Source organism: Mobula hypostoma, chromosome 5, assembly GCF_963921235.1.
Source record: "Mobula hypostoma chromosome 5, sMobHyp1.1, whole genome shotgun sequence".
NCBI lineage: Eukaryota > Metazoa > Chordata > Chondrichthyes > Myliobatiformes > Myliobatidae > Mobula > Mobula hypostoma.
In genome coordinates, this window is record NC_086101.1 from 173,529,578 (window position 1) to 173,545,723 (window position 16,146).

Here is a 16,146-nt window from a genome sequence, read left to right on the forward strand (position 1 = left end):
CAAGAAGTGCCAACTCATTAGCAGCTCCCTCTGGGTGGGATTCCTCCACATTAAAACCTGAGAGGGATTTGCTCTCCTTTTTAAAAGGCAAATTCAAACTTTGTTCAGCAGTGCACTTTAACTGAATCCTGAGAGAGATCTGGTCTCCTTTTTAATAGGCAAATTTAGCAGTGCACCTGAACTGTATTTTGAGACCTTTCCATCTTTAAACCAGTCACAACAACTGAGAAAAAGAGTGCCTTATACAGTAAGCATTCTTCAAAGGACAAGATTGGTTATCAGTTCTGTTATCATTGTAAAGACATCAGCTGTGAGGGACCCATGTATAAGTTTGAACTCAATTAAATAAACAGGTGAATAATATCATAAAAGCAATGAAACTTCAGGGGAAAAAAGAAAATCCATTCATTGTATGTTTGTTACTAAATTAGCAGTTGATGTCAGATATAAAGAGATGGTCTAAAATAAATATTGACTGAATTCATTCAGTGGAAAGATACATACGCACTGATCCCTGTAGCTTGTGGCACTCCCGAGTTTCTTCAAATGCAATCACTTCTATTTACTGTTGCTTTTGCCCTTCAGAAAGTTGCACAAATTCCTCAGGAAAAAAGTCTGTAACACACAGCAGTTAATGCATTGTAAATTGGGTGCGATATCCAATTCAAACAAAATTTCAAATCATAAATCACAGCAGCTGTTGCAAAGCAATGTTATTCAGGCAGCTGCTTTGATTTTTTTGCACTAAGGGTAGAAAATCCTTGCTTAATCTCGTGAGTCAGCTTTTCACATTGCATTACTCTTCACCCATAACAGAAAGCGGACTGATTGCAGATTACTTCTTGTGCAAGGTAAGAGCTGGCAAGCTATTTATTTTTACTGAGAGATCACGCTTTTCCCTTCACCTCACCTCCGATCTGTCAGACAGATGGTGATGCAAACCATGCAACCAGAAATAAACGATTGTAATTTTATTCCAACAATGATACAAAAAGAAAATCTGCTTCACAGCACCTTTATTTTAAATCTTTCAACTGAAGACATGTTAAGAAAAAAATATGTTGAGTCCTTTTTTAACCTTGTAGTCAGAACTTTGAAATGCTTTTTGTTTAAGTTGAAATGAGGATTGATTGGTGCATTGTTGCTTTAATTTAAGCTCAGTCACAAAGTTTACTCCAAATTAGTCAAGGATTTTTACTACTGTTGGGTTAAAAATAGCAAATTCCTCTTTCATCGTGGAACTTGTATCTTACTCGAAAAGTATGTCTTAGAAATCTGTAACAGTTTGTGATCTCAATCTCCATTTCAAAGAACATAGATGTGAAGACCCACCAAATGTTTTGCTGACTAAACCAGTACTGAGAAGTAGCATATAACTCAAAGTTCTAACTTCAACTCAACTCCAGCAGAAATGTCCTTATCTTTTGTGGCCTGCCCCACAGGGAACAAGGTACTCTTCAGTTGGAAGCTTGACATTAACTCAAACTCTGACACCGGACTCAGTTCAAAGGCAGAACACAAAACATCGTTTGTGGAGAGGTCAGAGGGACTTTGTTTCTGGGTTCACAGGCTTGACTCAAGGAACAATTAGTGCATACAATTCAACTTCATTCACTTGAATGAGATTGATAACCTTAATTGAACTTAGTTGAAGGGTAAGTGATCATTTTTCTTTGTTTTACTTAACCTTGATATGTTTAATGGGACTTAAAAGTATTTCAGAATCTTTCTGCAGAATAAACAGTTTTAATAGTTTTACACCATCTTAAAATGTCTTTACCACCTGAATTCATGTCACCACCCACCGTTTCATTTCAAGTGATGGCTGCAGTGGAGAGACCTCCATGAAGCTGGACTCCTGGAGGTTGCAGAAAATACTTGAGGTGGAGGGAATAAACAGGGAGCAGGCCAGATTGAACACAGTCTGGGCTTTTCATAGATAATGCGGAGTGCAATAATATAATGGTGCTACTCAAACATAAAGATTAAAGATTTGCTTTATTTTGTTTTGAAAGATACAGTGAATATCAACAACCAACATGGTCCAACTGTATGTGTAGAGGCAGCCTGTGCCTGTCTCATGTCCTAACATAATATGCCCACAAAACACAAATCATAACCTTACATCTTTTAGAATGTGGGAGGAAACCCATTGGTCAACTCCTTACAGATGGCGGTGGGAAGTGAACCCACACCACTGACATTAATCACTACTACACTACTGTTCCACCCAAACCACCTTTAGCATTAGTTTATTAATTAAATTATGATAAAATCTGATTTTCAGAGGAAAATCGCATTATCAAAACTCATGTGGTGCAGGGGATGTCACTGAAGTCTCCAGACTAAAGAATAAGACAGAATGTTTAGAAGGGATAAGAATTTAACATCATGCAACATGAAGACAAAATTGAAGAGAAAGGTGGTTAATACAGGACTGAATGTGTTTTATCTGAATGCACATAGTATATGAAATAAGGTTGATGATCTCATAGCACAGTTTGAAATTGGTAGGTAGACGTTGTCGTTGAAAGAAGATTACAGTTGGGAACTGAACATCCAAGGATATTCATCGTACTAAAAGGATAGGCAGGTGAGCAGAAGGGGTGGGGTGGCTCAGTTTGTAAAAATTAAATCATATCCTCAGAAAAGAAGTGTCAAGAGTGTCAAAAGAAGTGACAAATTACAAGGGTAAAAAGACACAAATGGGAGTTATACATAGGCCTCCAAAAAGCAACCAAGCTGTGCAGTACAAATTACAACAGAAGATAGAATAGTTCTGTAAAAGAGCAATGTTACAATGGTTATGGGGAATGACAAAATGCAGGTAGATCGGGAAAATCGGATCCCAAGGAAAATTATTTGTAGAATGTCTATGAGATGGCTTTTTAGAATAGCTTGTGGTCGAGCCCACCAGAGAAAGGGCAACTCTGGACTAGCTGTTGATTATGAAGATTTGACAAAAATTAGACCAAATTTGATTAGGGAACTTAAGATAAAGGAACCATTAGGAGGCATTGATCATAATATGATAGAATTCACCCTGCAGTTTGAAAGGGAGAAGCTAAAATTGGATGTTTTGGTAATACAGTTGAGTGAAGATAACTACTGAGGCATGAAAAAGGAGGAGGCCAAAGTTGATGGACGTTTTGGTATTACTGTTGAGTGAAGATAACTACTGAAGCATGAAAAAGGAGCAGGCCAAAGTTGATTGAAAAGGGACAACAGAGCAGCAACAGCTGGAGTTTGTGGGAGTAACTTAGAAGACATAAGATCAGTTCGTCCCAAAGAAAAAGAGGCATTCTAAGGGGATGTTGAAGCAATTGTGGCTGCCAAGGTAAATCAAAGTCATCATAAAATTAAAAATTAAGAAAATGAGGGCATACAATATAGCAAAAATTAGTGGGAATCTAGAGGATTTGGAAGCTTTTAAAAACCAACAGAAAACAACTAAAATAGAGCAATAAGGAGAGGAAAGATGAAATATGAAGGTAAGCTAGCCAATAATATAAAGCAAATACCAATTTTTTTCGGAAACATGAAGTGTAAAAGAGATGCAAAAGTGGACATTGGACTGCTGAAAAATGACAGTGGAAAGGTAGTAATGGGGGGGGGGGGAAGGAAATAGCAAATGAAATGAATAAGTATTCAGTGACACACTTCACTGTGGAAGATACCAGCAACATGACAGAAATTTAAGATTCAGCGGGCAGAAGTGAATGTAGGCAGTAATACTAAGGAGAGCGTACTTGGAAAACTGAAAGGCTCGAGGGTAGATAAGTCAGATAGAGATAGATGAAGAGATTGTGGAGGCATTAGTAGTGATAATTCAAGAATTACCAAATTCTGGAATGGTCTGGACAACCTGGAAAATTGCAAATGTCATTCCACTCTTTCAGAAGGGAGCGAGGTAAAAGAGAGGAAATTATAGGCCAGTTAGCTTGATGTCAGTGGTTGGCAAAATGTTAGAGTCAGTTATTATGAATGGGGTTTAAGGGTACTTGGACACATACAAGAAAATTGGCCGAAGTCAGCATGGTTTCCTTAAGGACAAGTCTTGCCTGACAAATAAATAACAGGCAGGATGGACAAAGAAGAGTCAGGGAAAGTTTAGTTGGCTTTCCAGAAGGCCTTTGACAAGGTGCTACACATGAGGATTTGAAACAAGATAAGAGCCCATGGTATTACAGGAAAAATAATGACATGGACGGAAGGTTAGTTGATGGGCAGAAGGCAAAGAGTGGGAATGAAGTGGTCCTTTTCTGGTTGACTGCTGATGACTAGTGTTCCGCAGGGGTCAGTGTTGTGTACACTACTTTTTACATGATATGTTAATGATCTGGATGATGGACTTAATGGCTTTGTGGCCAAGTTTGCAGATGATACAAAAATACACAAAGGGGCAGGTGGTTTTGAGGAAGCATGCAGTCTACAAAAGGATTTGGATCGATTAGAATGGGAAAAGAAATGGTAAAATCTTTGAATTGCTAAGTCATTGAAGTAGCACAGCTTCTTTGAACCAGTCTGGTTCATATAACACCTAGGTTGAAATAAATGTGGTTAAACAAAGCTTTTATGGTTTTGCTCTTCAGGCCCTCCTGCACAATTTCCTGAACACATGGCTGTTCTAATCCAAGAAAATTGCAAAACTGAAGCTCTAGTTAAGTTACAAATATTTAATTTAATTTAATTTTAACAAGATAAACTATTTTCCCTGTCACATCTGATTTTTACTATTAGTTGCTGTAGAAAGGCACCAGTTTCATTGAATCCAGGTACATAAATTGTCAATAAGTGAAAATTAAAAGAAGAACACTGATGGTGGAGACCCAAAATAAAAGCAGTTCAGGTAACATTTGTGAAGAAAGAAACAGAAGATCTTCATTAGGTAATGTGGATAGGCTCTTACCTACAGGAAAGATATCTATAAGATTGAAAGAGCACAGAGAAAATTTACATGTTGCCAGGACTTGAGGGCCTGAGTTATAGGGAAAGGTTGAAAAGGTTAGGATGTTATTCCATGGAGTGTAGGAGACTGAGGGGGGATTTGATAGAGGTATATAAAAATATGAGAGGTATAGATAGGGAAAATACAAGCAGGCTTTTTCCACTGAGGTTGGGTGAAACTAGAACTAGAGATCATCGGTTAAGGGTGAAAGGCGAAATATTTGAGGGGGAAGTTCTTCACTCAGAGGGTGGTGCGAGAATGGACTGAGCCACCAATGGAAGTGGTGGATGCAGGTTCAATGGCAACATTTAAGAGAAGTTTGGATGGGAGAGTATGGAGGGCTATGGTTCAGCTGCAGGTCAATGTGATTCAAAGGAATAATAATTAGGCATGGACTCGATGGAACAAAAGACCTGTTTCTGTGCTGTCGTGCTCTGTGACCTTATAATTTGAGGGTTATATGGTGCCACAGGGCACCCAACCTTCAGGTGCTACATGATGTTTTGGGTCTCCAATGTAATAACAGGAAGTATGCGCGAGCTTCTACAGAAAACTGTTCGATCTACTGTATTGGATAAAAGAGAAAACAGGGGCAGCCCTTTACCCATGTGCAATTTATCAAGTCAGTCACTTTGCTCGTACAAAAGGTATGATGCTGTATCAGATCCGTGACTGCTAGTGGGAGCAATTCATCATCTTTCATGCCCCAGTCAATGGTGCCAATAACTGCCCTGGCACTTTCACTATTACCGTGTTGCAATACTTTACCTGTCTCTGTCACAGAATGTGCTAGATGAGAGGAAATTTCCTTTAGCTCACATTTTCATCAATAAAACTATTCCATGGACTACTGCCAGCAACCGTGAATATCTAGTACTGACTTCAACTATTTTCTTAAAAGAAGGCAGCGACTCCGTTAACTCCAAAACTTGCACTCAATACCAGCCAGACCGAAGAACTGATTGTGACCTCCAGAAAGGGTTAGATGAGGAAACACATAGAGGGATCAGAAGTGGAGAGAGTGAGCAATTTCAAGTTCCTGGGTGTCAATATCTCTGAGGATCTAACCTGGACCCAACATATCGATGCAGCTACAAAGAAGGCATGGCAGCGGTTATATTTCATTCGGAGTTTGAGGGCATTTGGTCTGTCACCAAAGACATTTTCAACTTTCTACAAATGTACCATGGAGAGCATTCTAACTGGCTGTATCACCATCTGGTACGGGGGTGGTGGGGGCGGAGAGGCTACAGCACAGAATCGAACTAAGCTGCAGAGCATTGTAAACTTTGTCAGCTCCATCAAGGGCACTAGCCTCCATAGTATCCGGGTTATTTTCAAGGAGCGATGATTCAGAAAAGTGGCATCCATCATTAAGGACCCCGATCACCCAGGTCATATGTTGTTTTCATTGCTACCATCAGGAAAGAGGTACAGGAGCTTGAAGGCACGCGCTCAAGGATTCAGAACAGCTTCTTCCCCTCTTCTATCTGATTTCCGAATGGATATTGAATCCATGAACACTACCTCACTAACTTTTTATTTTTGTTTTCGCAATACTTATATAATTTAACTATTTTACATGTATATATTTACTGTAATTCACATTTTTCCTGTCATTATGTACTGCATTGTACTGCTGTCACAAAGTCAACAAATTTCTCGACAAATGCCAGTGATATTAAATCTGATTCCGATTCTGAAACTATCCTACATCTGTTTCTATTTTGTATAATAATAATCAGTCCCCATTAAAACTACTCCATTGACCATAATGTGGCTTGAACAGTTCTGAGCTTGAGAAGGATACTGTTTCATTATGTGTCTTCCCCCCTTCATCACCAAGCCCAACATTCTTTCACTTCCAAAACACTCTCATCTTTTGTCCTAACTCTCTTCCAAAGCTGCTGAGACCCCAGGTGCAAAGGCAGGCAATAAGCAGCCAATTAGCATCCAGTTCTTTATGCTTAGTTTAAGACCCCGTTCCCAGGATCTGAATGATTTTACATCCCTGTGTAAACCATCCAGGACTCCAATACTTCCCTGCAGCTTGCTCCAATTCACCATGCCAGAAGTTGATCTTTCAGTCATTATGTCCCTGCTATTTGGAATTCTTTCTGAACACAGCATTTCATTCCTCTTTTTCTTTCATAAGTCTACCATGAATTGAATTAAGCCATGTCTTCAGTCCCCAAGTAAAATCTCTTTCACCTTCTTATGCCTTCTCCTGTTGCATAGTAACAGGCTGGGGTGAGAAAAGAATCTTAACTAGCAAGTTTCCCAAAATCGTCTGTCGATTTTCAAAAAAAAAATCTTACATAGATCCTATTTAATCTACAGCATTCCTCTCTCCATTGTGTCCTTATTAAAAGGAGACAGTATTACACTCAGTGCATGACCTATTTTCTGAATGAGGTTTCAGTTCAGGTTGAAGCATCTGTGTAAACTCAGGGTCTCTCTCCAAGGACAGAACATGACTTTTGTAGGTGACTGAAGGTGTTTTCGATTGCGCTGCACATTTATCTCTTGAAAGTAATTTGAGGCTAACCTTCCGCTTGATGTTGCCTTAATCTGGAATCTCTCTGCTCAGTCTCCTTTACTCGCGTTTCAGTTCCTCTTTGTTCTTGCTCCAGTAAACAACAGGAGATTTACATGAGAAACATTTGTAGCTTTCTTCTTTTACTGAGAGAGTTTTTTCCTTTGCAACCTACACCCCCCCACCCGAACTCCCAACTGCCTGCCTCCAACCCAGACACCACCCCCCACCCATCCTGCTCCTCACGGATGGGTGTGAGCATGTAAGCAGCCAGGAAAATTGATTTCTCTTTCAAGATTTCTGACTTGTATTTGATGTTGACGCCGTAGAGTTGTGAAAGTTTCTCTGGGGCTACATTTTTGAGCACTGCGCCGATTTGAGCAACCTAACTGCATCAGATATCTACAAGTACCATGAACCATCTGTTTTGAGGCTGTGTGCAAACAGAGATTAAATATAGCAGTAAAAATAGTCTCAGACCATACACTGTTAGCAGTAAGCACCAAAACATATTGCATAGGGATTGGCAGCTGGCTCAGATACCCAGTAATGATGAATGCCAAGAAAGGATCTGGATGAGTTCTTGTATTTCTAAAGTATCTATTGCTTAACTCAGGGGTTCCCAACCTTTTTAATGCTATAGACCCCATTTATTAACTGAGGGGCCCATGGAACTTTAGACTTTAACTGCTCCATTTATATCGTATTGCAGGTGAACAAATAGAGAAAATATAGATTGAAACTCTTTCTTTTGAATGATAGTTAAAGAAATTTGTACATTCTTCTCATGACCCTGATGGTTTCCTCCCACAGTCCAAAGATCTACTGGTTAACTGGTCCTGATGAAGCGTCTCGGCCTGAAATGTCAACTATACTTTTTTCCATAGATGCTGCCTGGCCTGCTAAACTCCTTTAGCATTTTGTGTGTGTTCATTGTAAATTGCCCTGTGATTAGACACTGGGGATTGCTGAACGGCGTGCATCAAAGCACCAGAAGGGCTTCTTCCATGCTGTACCTCAACAAACAAGTAAATAAATAGTTCAAAGCCTTCACAACAGTGTTGTAATGTGCCCACCAAAACTGCACAAAAAATCCTGATGCGGTTGAACAAAAGGTTTACAGTATACAGCTGCAACAACTTTCTGATTCTTATACGCAGTGCCCTTATACACTGTCATCATGTCAGTATAATCTGATAAAACAGTCCTCCCATGCATTATAGAATTTCGAAGAAAGAAGTGGGATCTCATTGAAACTTACTGAATTTGGAAAGGTCTAGATAGAGTGGACATGCAGAGGATATTTCCATTAGTGGTAGAGTCTAAGACCAGAGGGCACAGCCTTCGAATAGAAGGGCATACCTTCAAAAGAGAGGTGAAGAGGAATTTCTTTTGTTGAAGTGTGGTGACTCTGTGGAATTCATTGCTACAGACAGCTGTGGAAGCCATGTCACCAGGTATATTTAAAGCAGAGGTTGGTAGGTTATTGAATAGTAAGGATGTCAAACATTACAGGGAGAAGGCAGGAGAATGGGTTGAGAGGGAAAATAAATTAGCTATGATCGAATGGCACAGCAGACTCCAAGGCCCAATTCTACTCCTATGAATAATAGTCATGGTCTTATCACCTGCAGCCCAAAACTGTTGCAGGCCATTCCCAGGGATGCAAAGGTGCTGCTCTTGGCATCATTTGTATGTGTTGGCATCCTGAACAGTGCATGGCAAGCTGATCGGTCTGCTCACCTGTGCCAGGCTACCAGACAAATCTTTAAGCCAATACTTTCATTTTTGACCATGCCTCGATGACTGCCATGTGGGTCCTCCACCCCTTCAGCTCTCAGCTTGGCCAGTACAATAACTCTCAATCCCCACATAAGGCAACATCTGGCGCAAGTGAAAATGGGGGGATCTGGAAGTCCTGCTGCACATTCCAACCGAATTGGGCGGCAATGTAGACCTGAGACTGTGTGAGGTCTTTTTTGTTTTCCCTTAGGATCATCTTTACAGTAATAGGGAGACTTTTCATTTGCATTAAGGAGAATATCTCAAGAGGAGTGTCTTTTTTAGTAAGTTTTTCCGGTATTTCCAAGGGTCAGCATTTCCATGATCAGCTGTCCTTTTGAATTTGACCTTGTAATTGCATCCTCCGAGAAACAGAGCCCATCTCTGCATTCTGCATTCATGCTGCTGCTGTCAGTGGAATATCCTTCTGTGAAGATGGGCACCAGTGGCTGTGATCAGTAATGAGGGTCAACTCTCTCCCATACAAGTACTGGTTGAAATGTTTTACACCCCAAACCAGACTCAAGGCCTCTCTGTCAATCTGTGTGTAACTTTTCTTTGCAGTGGTAAGGGACCATAATGCAAAGACTATGGGTGTTCACTTCCATCACTCTTAACATGTGACATAGCTGAAACTATACCACAAGGTGAGGCTTCACAGGCAAGCTTCAATGGACGGTATGGATTATGATTTGTCAATACAGTGTTTAAGGTCACCATTTCCTTTACCTATTTGAAAGCCACCTCACACTGCTTTGTCCATTGCCATTTCTTTCTGATCTCTAGTAATGAGTTGGGGTAGAGCACAGTAGCCAGATTTTGCAGGAAGCTATTGCAGTAATTGACCAATCCCAAAAAGACCACGACTGTGACTCATCCTTTCAACATGGGGCATCAACCACTGCTTGACCTTCACAAACTAAATAACCTCTCAGTGCATCATTAAGCCCATTACTGAAAGGACAAAGCTCAGACAATCTCTTCATTTCAGCCTCATATGCCGAAATGTACTCCCCTTCCTTTTGATTCCACTTATGAAACCTAAAGTGTTCTGTAATCTTCAATGCTTTTGTTTCAATGTTGTTGTGTAATTTCACAATATCAGCAAAAGTTCATTTCAGCTGGTTTGGTTGGAGAAGTTAAACTTCTAAGCAAACTGTATGCTCTTTCACCTATTGCACTCAGCAAAACAGGCACTCATTCCTCATTGGCTATTGTATCTGCTTATAATACTATGCAATTCACTCAGTGTACATTAGCTAGTTATCTTTTGTGCAATTGAACATGTCTATCTTTCCAATGTTTCCAGCCATTTCTGCTTTTTTAGAATTTATGATTATTATCACCCTGTACTCACTGTTTATGAACCTATGAATTTGTCCATTTTCTGCCTTTCTTTGAACTTGAATGTCTCGCTGTGCTTTTTTAAATTGAATGTCTGTCTTGCTGCACTTCAACAGGTTAGGTAGTCACCTCCTTTTCATTTTAAATCCTCCTCATCACCACCATAATGCTTTGTAACTCCAAAACATAAAACCGAAAGAAAAACAAGGAACCAAGAGATGGGCATTTACTTTCATTATTACTTTAGTGAGAGCGCACATATGATGTGGTGACATAATGATGCATGCCATTCATGTACTTTGACATATAACCCATGATGAATTATTTAAACAAGCAATTTATGTTTTATATATAGTTTTATGTTTTTTAGACTCTAAGTTTTTGCCTGTTTTTCTTGTTGCCAGTTGTGTGATTTATCTTTTTGTGTATGGGGGTTGATGCTCTTGTTGCTGTTTGCATGATTTGTTTTTTTGAACTTGGGGTATTGATGATCTTGTTGCTATTTGCACAATTTGCTTTTGTTGCGTGTGGGACTGGGTGGTTGACATTGTTCTTTGAATGGCTACTATAGCTTTCTTTGTTTCATGGCTATCTGGAGAAGACGAATCTCAGAGTTGTATACTGCATACTTTGACAATAAATGTTCCTTGAACCTTGATAGATACAGTATTACTCAAATATTACTGAAATATTAAATACATAACAAAGAGAAGTTGGACAAACTTAAACAACAGGAATTCTGCAGATGCTGGAAATTCAAGCAACACACATCAAAGTTGCTGGTGAACGCAGCAGGCCAGGCAGCATCTCTAGGAAGAGGTACAGTCGATGTTTCAGCCCGAGACCCTTCCTCAGACTAACTGAAGGACCTTCAGTTAGTCCTGACGAAGGGTCTCGGCCTGAAACGTTGACTGTACCTCTTCCTAGAGTTGCTGCTTGGACAAACTTAGATTGTTTTCTGTGGTTCATTGAAGGCTGAAGGGAAATCTGATAGAGGCTGATAAACTTATGAGTGTAGATATGGTAGATTATCCGACTCTTTTTCCCAGAGTAGAAATGTTAAACAGGCAACACAGTAGTGTAATGCTTTATAGTGCCAGCTGTAAGGTTACAGGTCAATTCTTGCTGGTGTTTGTAATGAGTTTGTACATTCTCTCCATGACTGCACAGGCTTCTTCCGGATGTGTTGGTTTCCTCCGACTTTCCAAAACATTATGGCTACGGTGACGTTAGGTGTGGGTGTGCTATGTTGGCGCCAGAAGCGTGGTGACATTTCAGGGCTGCCCTCAGCGCATCTCAGATTGTGTTGGTCATCGACACAAACAATGCATTTTATTGTGTGGTATGTTTCGATGTAGATATAACAAATGAAGCTATTTTTTTTCTTTACTGGAGTACATAACCTTGTAGTGAGAAGGAGAATGCTGAAAGGACATGCAGGGTAAGTATTTTATGCAGAGTGTCGAGCGCCTGAAACACACTGCAGGAATGGTGATGGTGAGAAGTAGGCACAATAATGGTGTTTAAGAGGCATTTAGCAGGCATTTTAACATTTGGGTAATGGAGGGATATAGACCATATGGAGACAGATAGGCTTTGTTTAATTTTTCATCATGTTTGGTCCAGGCATCATGAGCTGAATGGACTGCTCCTGTGCTGCACTATGCTACAATCTATGTATGAATCTGAACTCCAGGACAATAAATACAGAAGCACTCTATGCATCCTATTATGTCCATGGTGACTGCTTCCTACAGCCAGTTACAGCTGCTGTGCCACTGTTCCAGTGACTTCAGTCTTCTGGTGTTCCCACAACCGATGGTCGCAATTTGAAGCCTCTTTATCTTGATACCTGATGTTCTTGTTATTTATTGCTGTTCATTTATATTTACATTTGCAAAGTTTGTTGTTCATTGGTCCTGTTTGCAGCTACTGTCCTATAAATTTGCTACGTATGCCCACAGGGAAAAAAAGCATCTCAGGGTTGCATGTGGTGACATGTACGTACTCGGATAATAAATTTTACGTTAAATTTTGAACTTTGAACTAGGTTCACTCCTGATCTCTGGTACTGTCTGTATGAATTGAGCAGAAAGGTTTTCAGACTTCAGTGGTTATATTATGATGAAAGTTTAAATAAATTAACCTGGATTTCATAATACTTTGGGATAATTTGACCAAAGTATTCAAAACATTAGAGGAACTAGAAGCAGATGAAGTAAGTTGATATAAAGGAACAATTTCTGATGATGAAGACATCTGAGTACAGGAGGCACAGTCTAATAATAGAGCCAATCTTATCAGGAATAACGTTGGGTAATTCTTCCATTGCAATTGGTTGTTGAAGTCTGAAGTTCTCAGAGCGGTAGACACCCCTGCTGAAATCCGGAGGAAAACAACAGGGGGGGGATCACAAAGCCGAGGAAAGAGAACCGGGTCGAGACAACAGAGACTTATGGAGAAGAGGAGTTCGGTGGGTAATACCGTTCCGGCTGACCGTAAGTGCACTGAGAGCGGTAAGTGTGAAGGAGTTGGGGGCTTACTGTTCAGGCTAACAACAAATGGAGCAATCCGGGGTATATTACGATCGAGGAACGTGTCTGCAGACTGGATATTGAACTTTTTACTGTTGGACGTCGGCCACATTCCACCGTGATACAACACTTGGCGGCACGGGAGGTCGTTCCTGTCTGTGGCCATCGAACGTGCAGATCCTCCCATGGAGGGTCAGACACCCTGAGCCAATAGACTGGTCCTGGACTTATTTTCCATCTGGCATAGATTGCATTTTGGTGTTTGATTGTTGGGGTTTTTTGTATTGCTATATTTACGCTCTATTCTTGGTTGGTACGGCTGTAACGAAACCAAATTTCCCTCAGGATTAATAAAGTATATCTATCTATCTATCTTGGCAAATACTGATCAATGCTAGCTAAACTGTTGCTTTAATTACAAGACTGATAGAGTTTCGATAAACAAATATTTTATGGGAAATAGAGAAAAATGTGTTATGAATTAGCTGTAGAGCATCTATCATTTCATTCTATGGCACTGCAGCCTCAAGGCAATAAATTATTTTATTCCTGAGTTAAAAGGTTCCCACTTAATTGATTTTCCCCTTCAAAAAGCAATGATATCTGTGGTTACTCAGCCCATCCTCCAATAGGGCATATCTCTGCCTTACTTGAAACCCAGCAGATCAGGCAGCATCTATGGAGGGAAATAAACAGTCGACATTTCAGGACAAGACCCTTCGTCAGGTCCTGATGAAGGGTATTGGCCTGAAACATTGACCCTTCCCCTCCATAGATGCTGCCTGACCTGCTAAGATTCTTCAGCATTTTGTGTGAGTTACTCAAGATTTCCAGCATCTATAGCATCTTTTGTGCCTCGTTTGTTGCTCCTTCCTTCCCGTGCTGCCTTTTACCTGAGTAAAAATAGAAAGATTCTCAAACATATTTTCTAAACCCTCCAAGGCCTTCACTCTCCCAACCTCTGTAACTACCTCCAGCCCCAAAGCTGTCTGAGCCTTTTGTTCTCCTTCAGTTCCACCCCTTTCACATTCTCGACTTTAAAGAATTAATCTTTGGATGCTGGACCTTCAATTGGCTGGGCTTTTAAATTGTATCATGCTCTTCCTACATCTCTTCATCTTGCTCATTTTTATAAGCTGTCCCTCAAAAATATAACTTTTTTCAAGCAAGCAAACATGAGGGAATCAGCAGATGCTGGAATTTCAAGCAACACACATAAAAATTGCTGGTGAACGCAGCAGGCCAGGCAGCATCTAAAGGAAGAGGTACAGTCGATGTTTCGGGCCGAGACCCTTTGACAGAACTAACTGAAAGAAGAGATAGTAAGAGATTTGAAAGTGGGAGGGGGAAAGGGTGGAGTTAATGGATCTTTTTTATGTTCAGTTATGAAGAGATTTGGAGGCTTAAATTACATATATTATTTGGAGTCTGTGTCTGTATACGTTAAGTGTTATTAATGTAATCCTGACCTCTTTATATCATTATTATTGTTATATTTTTCAATTCGAAACTTAATAAAAAAGATTGAGAAAGGGATAGTGGATTGGTTAACCAATCGAAGGCAGAGTATTGGTATAAGTGGGTGTTTCTCTGGTTGGCAGTCAGTGGTGAGTGGGGTGCCACAGGGGCCAGTGCTGGGCCCGCAGCTGTTTACTATTTACACTGATGATTTGGAAGAGGGGACTGAGTGTAGCGTAGCAAAATTTGCTGGTGACACTAAACTGAGTGGGAAAGCAGATTGTACAGAGGATGTGGAGAGTCTGCAGGGGGATATAGATACATAGGTTAAGTGAGTGGGCCAAGGTCTGGCAGATGGAATACAACGTTGGTAAATGTGAGATCATTCACTTTGGAAGGAATAATAGACAAGCAGATTATTATTTAAATGGTGAAAGATTGCAGCATGCTGTTGTGCAGAGGGACTTGGGAGTGCTTGTGCATAAATCGCAAAAGGTTGGCTTGCAGGTACAACAGGTTATTAAGAAGGCAAACGAAATGTTGGCCTTCATTGCTAGAGGGATTGAATTCAAGAGCAGGGAGGTCATGCTGCAACTATACAGGGTACTGGTGAGGCCGCACCTGGAGTACTGTGTGCAGTTCTGGTCTCCATACTTGAGGAAGGATATACTGGCTTTGGAGGCAGTGCAGAGGAGGTTTACCAGGTTGATTCCAGGGATGAAGGGGTTAACCTATGAGGAGAGATTGAGTTGCTTGGGACTCTACTCTCTGGAGTTCAGAAGAATGAGAGGGGATCTTATAGAAACATACAAAATTTTGAAAGGGATAGATAAGATAGAAGTAGGAAAGTTGTTTCCACTGGTAGGTGAGACTAGAACTAGCGGACATTGCCTCAAGATTCAGGGGAGAAGATTTAGGACGGAGATGAAGAGAAACTGTTTTTCCCGGAGAGTGGTGAATCTGTGGAATTCTCCGCCCGGGGAAGCAGTTGAGGCTTCCTCACTAAATATATTTAAGAAACAGTTAGATAGGTTTTTGCATAGTAAGGGAATTAAGGGTTATGGGGAGAAGGCAGGTCGATGGAGCTGAGTTTATGGACAGATCAGCCATGATCTTATTGAATGGCGGGGCAGGCTCGATGGGCCGGGTGGCCTACTCCTGCTCCTATTTCTTATGTTCTTATGTCCTCCCAGGTTTGGGATCAAGATCTGGGGGGTTTTGGTGAGAAGGGAGAGATTTCACTTGGAAAGGGATCAGTATATAGAATAAGTTGCAAGAAGAAGTGGCTGAGACTAGTACGTTAACAACATTTCATAAAGAAGTAGCACAGGTACACGAATAGGAAAGGTTCAAAGGTTCAGAGTAAGTTCATTATCAATGTAATCATATGTCACCATATTCTACCTTGAGAGTAATTTTATTGTAGGCATTCACAGTAGGACAGATGAACACAATAGAATTAATGAAAAATTAGACACAAAAACTGTCAAACAATGTGCAAATAACAGAAACTAGGCTAATTAAAAAAACAATAAATAAGTACA

The 16,146-nt window shown here is 40.4% G+C and overlaps 1 protein-coding gene across 7 annotated transcripts in view; it reads right to left on the reverse strand.

Moving 5' to 3' along the window:
* The window catches only part of tenm3 (teneurin transmembrane protein 3), a 2,629,382-nt gene that overhangs the window by 1,117,500 nt on the left and 1,495,736 nt on the right, over positions 1-16,146 (reverse strand). For all 7 annotated transcript variants that reach the window (XM_063049436.1, XM_063049434.1, XM_063049437.1 and 4 more), the window contains exon 7: positions 505-615. The gene's annotated coding sequence lies outside the window, so the exon portion shown is untranslated. The remainder of the gene's footprint in view (positions 1-504; positions 616-16,146) is intronic.